The following is a 6,000-nucleotide window of genomic DNA, read 5'->3' as shown; positions in this document are numbered from 1 at the left end:
ACCCTAACCCCTAACCCTAACCCTAACCCCTAACCCTAACCCCTAACCCTAACCCTAACCCTAACCCTAACCCCTAACCCTAACCCTAACCCTAACCCTAACCCTAGTGGGGGATGGACCGTGCATTTCCCCCCTCCCGCTTAGGTGGAAGAGGAGGGGCTCCTGCCTTCTTTCCTAACCCCGTGCTCGAACCTCACCACCTGCTCGATTCTACAGGAGAAGGGGACAACCATCCTGTCGCGGAGGTCAATCATATGCTCCATATAGGCCCTTGACCGGCCATCCAAGGCCCTTTCGAAATTGTGGTGGGAGAGACCACAAGTGACGATCGTTCCACTCACTGGGTGCTTGAATGGCATCTTGAGGTGGGCGTGTGGCGAGGTGATGTACAGCTGCAGGAAGGTGACCTGACCTGGACTCTGGAGGATGCTCAGGAGTTCCCTGCCCATGTCCCGAGGCTTGTTGTCCAGATTGCTCTGGAAGTTGGTCGCCTTGTGAATGCCCAGGACAGTGAAGAGAGCTCCTCTACTCCCAACGATGGACTCAAATCCAAAATGCGAAAAGAGCAAACTTAACCCCGGATCTCTGGGTGAGATGCTCAGCGCACAATGGACCGAGGTGGACACCACTGCCTCGGGATGCACAATATCCCTCAGCACCAAAATTCTCTCACTCTTTTAGCCAAACTGGTTCAGGTAGCACCTGAGCTTCAAGAAGCGGGAGCTGGAGTTCACTTCAGCCACAGCCTTGTCCAGGAGAGAGAGCACAAAGGCCTGGTCCCTCTCAAGGACATGGTAGCGGCTCAGGTCTGACGTCCCTTGCTTGGACACGTTAGGGCGGGCTTTGTCCCCGGCCGGGAGCTCCCTCAAGAGACGGCGGAAAGCGCACACCACTGCGTTCAGCATCCCCAGTGCATTCTTTTGAAAAGTCAGACGGTTGTATAGTAGGGGATCGGGTCTCTGGACACAGGCCGGGATGAGGGTGAGTATGAGGGAATAACCGCCATCAACGTGTCCAATTGTGTGTCCACATGCATGCCGGAGGACACTTAGGCCAGCGTTGGACACCTTAGTAAGGTCCCAGTGTTTTTTAATGTAGGGATAATGATATTGGACAAGTTGGATTCGGGGAAACAATAAGTAATGGAGCCTTGTTCTCAGTCCTGCCGCACGCGCCAGCTCTACCACCACGCCATCCACATCAGAAGCATAGTCCAACTGGGCCGGGTCCGGAACGGTGGTCGGGTGAAAGCCCATGTGGGTATCAGCCGCCAAAAACTCCCTCAAGGTGGAGTATCCTGCCATGCACTGCTGGAGGGTGTTAAGGTTGGACAGTCCCACATCCACCAAGCTGGTGGGAGTTTCCTCCACCAGCTCGTCCTCCTCTTTGTCCGACATATTTTCGGCAAGGTAGGTGGCGAGGGTTAGGGCTAGAGTTAGGGTTAGGGTATAGGCATGACAACCACGATCAGCCACTGGCTAATCCTAATTAACCCCATTTACTCCTCGATGGTACGAGCTAGAGACTTGAAACTCGGTCCACCTGTCGACTTCCCCAGTGCGCTGCTGTGCTTAGGGTTAGGGTTGGGATTAGGGTTAGCCTTAATAACCACGATCAGTCCCTGGCTAATCCTAATTAACGCCGGAACTCGCCCTGTGTACTCATACTAGTACCATCATCAGGTTAGGGTTAGGGTTAGGAAAGAAAGCAGGAGCCCCTCTTCCACCTAGGCGGGAGGGGGGAAATACACGGTCCATCCCCCAGTAGTCTCGTCCTCTCTGATACCGGGGTGGTCAGGCATCACCTCCTCGCTGCTGATTGGGTGGACCGTAGCGTTGGCGACGCCAGCCATATCGAACCACGGTCCAACCATCGTTGTTTTCCTCATACATAGTTTTATTTTTTTAAAAAGATAATGTATGAGAAATTGTATGAAAGGTTAAATTAAAATGTGTGTGTGTGTGCGTGTGTGTTCCTAATGTGAATTGAACAATTTATGAACCCAGATATATCTTTTTTTAGATTAGTTTTTTATTTAAGTTTTTAACGTTTTTTTTAAATGATTTTTAGGGTTGTTTTTTAGTTTAGTCTTTTAGAGATAAAAAAATAGGGAAAAGAAAAAGAAAAAGCAAAAAAAAATGTTTAGGGTAAATTCGAACAAGTGCCCGTCGCAACGTTTCGACCTGTTGAGGTCTTCTTCAGGCATGGGCACCAATAGAAAAGAAAAAAGAAAAAAGAAAGTCTGTTCAGCGTCTTGGCTTCTGCTAACAATTGGGAGATGTTGTCTCTGAGAGTCAGAGCAAGAATGAACTTTAGATTGCTGTGCAACTAAAATCTTTTTAAAATAGTCAATTGTACACAGGGCTTTTGTAAACATTAACCATGGCGTATGACGTTGGACCTACAAGGTTAAGTATCAAAGACAAGAACATAGTACTGAATCTTAAATGATTGTGTCCATCTCACCTTTAATAGTCATTTCATGAATACTCCAGCACAACGTACACATAGGAAGTAGTGGTTCAGTCTAGTGTCAATCTTAAAATGTCATAAATTTGCAGTGTGGGACTCTGGAGCGCTGCCGGGAGCTGGGACTCTGGAGCGCTGCCGGGAGCTGGGACTCTGGAGCGCTGCCGGGAGCTGGGACTCTGGAGCGCTGCCGGGAGCTGGGACTCTGGAGCGCTGCCGGGAGCTGGGACTCTGGAGCGCTGCCGGGAGCTGGGACTCTGGAGCGCTGCCGGGAGCTGGGACTCTGGAGCGCTGCCGGGAGCTGGGACTCTGGAGCGCTGCCGGGAGCTGGGACTCTGGAGCGCTGCCGGGAGCTGGGACTCTGGAGCGCTGCCGGGAGCTGGGACTCTGGAGCGCTGCCGGGAGCTGGGACTCTGGAGATACTGACACTCTTACCAAGACGTTCTGCTCGTGTTCCAAGCAGGTTAATTGTCCCAACGTTGACTCCAAAGATGAGGCAAAGCTGACCAAGCTGCTGGACAACAACAGATGCTCAAGATGGGTCTCGTCTATTGGGCAAGATATCAGAATGTCTTTGGAGAAAGGCATTTCATCATGAGCAAATGTAAGAGAAGAGTGTCAAGAGCAGCTTTGAGGATATTCATTTTAACATAACCTCAAAAACACTTTCAAGGGGCACGGCCATTTTGTTAATAACTTTAGAAAAAGGATCAAGTTGAGGTCCAAAGGACAGGAAAGGCTCGTAGAGTTGATACCGAAAAACAACCAGTAAATGAGACTGAGAAAGAGCGAGATAAAGTTTGAGGTAGGTCCTTGGAACTGGAATGACCTCCGACACTCCTAACCCACGCAGCTCTGCTTGTGTTCTAGGCACGCCAATTGTTCCTAATGTTGACTCAGCCTACCCCTCCTGAACAAAAAACAAAAAGGAACCACAATATTTTCACCCAATCTGACAAGACAATGCCATGACCAAGCACTACTGACAAGGTAAAGATGAGTTTGCAACTGAACAAACCAATTAAGACAAGATCATTCTTAATGACATGTAATAAGACAGGATCAAGGACAGAGCGTTAAGGTTTGGACTGGGGTTTTGAAGTTCAGAGTGTGCCACAATGGCGGACCGGTGAGATTTTCATCAGGATTGGTCAATAACGGGAAAACTATTGAGTCACTCAAGAAGGATGGTGGTGTCTAAATCCTTGTCAAGAATGGCAGTGCAGAATCCACTGTCATTGAGAGGTCGATTTTTTAAGCACGGCTGTCTATGTACAGTGTGAGGATGGAAAACATAGAGTTCTTCAAAAATGGTTGGTGAAAAGGTGAATGAGGAGCATCAAGATTTTGGATACAAATGTGCTGGAGAACAGGCAAAATTTATCAAGGTATCTGGGATAAACAACTGAGTGCTGGAATCACTCAAGCTCATGGGACAAGACTAATGTGTTGAAAAAAGATGACAAGGAGGCTAGGCATAGAGCTGAGATTACAGTCAATCCATCCAGCAACAAGGTTGAAAGGAACCAAAACTCTAGCTTTAGGTTCAAGTTATCCATCTCGTTTTGCCATAACGCATCACTGAATGTCATAAAAGCTCTGCACTAAGAATTTTTCTTTATTTAGCAAGCATGAATTTTTTACAGAGTTGTGAAAAGCTTAAAGTAGGGGTCCAAAGACGGGCAAGATTTGCCATGTTGATGCCAGAGAAAGTAGCAAACATGGCGATCAAAAAGAACCGAGTCCTTGGAAATGGAGAGGTACTGACACTCTTAACCAAAAAGTTCTGCTCATGATCCAAGCAGATTAATTGTTCCTAATGTTGACTCAGTCACCATAATGAGGTCCACTATGAAGAGTTTTTTAGTTGGATGGCAAAGTGTTAGAGAGAAAGACGTGATAGCCAAGGGACTTAACTTTGCCATCTCAACAACAACAACTGCTCATGGCGGGCCTTATCACAGCAGAGTCAGCCGTTAGGACAACTAACCGTCTGAAGCAGAGGCAGAAGATCTCAGGGCAATCGTGTCAGCACCTCTCGAGTGTCCAAGTACCTCTGTGCAAGATCATACAATCCCAAAGGGTCAAAAGACCACAACATCCCAATCCTAACCCAACATGGTAAATAACACCAAAGACTAGGCAAAGCTGAATATGTTGCTGGACAACATCAGATGCTCAAGATGGATCTCATCTATTGGGCAAGATATCACAATGTCTTTGTAGACAGGCATTTCATCAGGATGTGCTCATATTTTTTATGTAGATGTAGGTTGGTGTGTATACACATGTGTATATACACATGTTACTGCGTATATCTCCATAGGTTTGATTCTAAATGTTTGCCGTCAATGTTATACATTAATGGCCACATTATGCCGCCGCCCCTGTGTGACCTATATCTTTGCTACTGTAACAATGAAAATTTCCCTACTGTGGGATCAATAAAGGCATTCTTATCTTATCTTCTTATCTTATCTTATGTAAGAGAAGAGTGTCAAGAACAGCTTTGAGGATATATTCATCTTAATCCTGAAAAACTTTCAGGGGGCACGGCCATTTCGTTAAGACAGGAAAGGCTAGCTGTAGGGTTAACACCCCCAAAAAAGCCAGTGAATGAGACTGAGAAAGAGCGGGATAAAGTTTGAGGTGGGTCCTTGGAACTGTTAAGACATCGATACTCTTAACCCACGCTGTTCTGCTTGTGTTCTAGGCAAGCCAATTGTTCCTAATGTTGACTCAACTTACCCCTTCTGCCCAAAAAACAAAAAGGAACCACAATATTTTCACTCAATCAGACAAGACAATGCAGTGACCAAGCACTACTGGCAAAGGAAAGATGAATTAGCAACTGAACAGATGCAAACTGTTCGTTGGATTACAACCAATGATTATCACATGAGAACACCTCTATACGTTAGAAAAGGAAGCCAAATCCCAAAGAGAATGGGAATGAGAAGCATCAAGACTGATGCACGGTGGAGAACAGACAAATGTTGACGGTTTCTTGGACAAACAGTGCCGGAATCACTAAAGCTGATGGGACAAGCACAGGGATGTGTTATAAAAGGATGAACTAGGCATGGAGGTGAGGTTACAGCCAATCCATCCAGCAACAAGGTTTAAGGAACCAAAACATGAGGTTTAGATGCAAGTAACCCATCTCATTTTGCCATGACTCATCACCAAATGTCATGAAAGCTTTGCACGAGTGGATCCTTTTTTGCAAGCACAAACTTTGACATTAACGTGAAAAGCTTACATTAAGGGTCGAAAGACGGGCATGGTTTGTCATGACGCCAAAGAAAGTCGTAAACATGGCGATGCCAAAGAAGGGCAAAATAAAGTAGTAGCCCGAGTCCTTGGAACCGGAGAGATACTGACACTCTTACCAAGAAGTTCTGCTTGTGTTCCAAGCAGGTTAATTGTTCCCAACGTTGACTCAGTCACTGTAATGAGATCCACTATGAAGAGTTTTCTAGTTGGATGGCAAAGTGTTAGAGAGAAAGACGTGATAGCCAAGGGACTTAA

Source organism: Filicampus tigris, chromosome 17 (assembly GCF_054856515.1).
Source record: "Filicampus tigris isolate MCC_2025a chromosome 17, RoL_Ftig_1.0, whole genome shotgun sequence".
NCBI lineage: Eukaryota > Metazoa > Chordata > Actinopteri > Syngnathiformes > Syngnathidae > Filicampus > Filicampus tigris.
The sequence above is the reverse complement of the archived record's forward strand: the minus strand, read 5'-3'. Positions refer to the sequence as shown.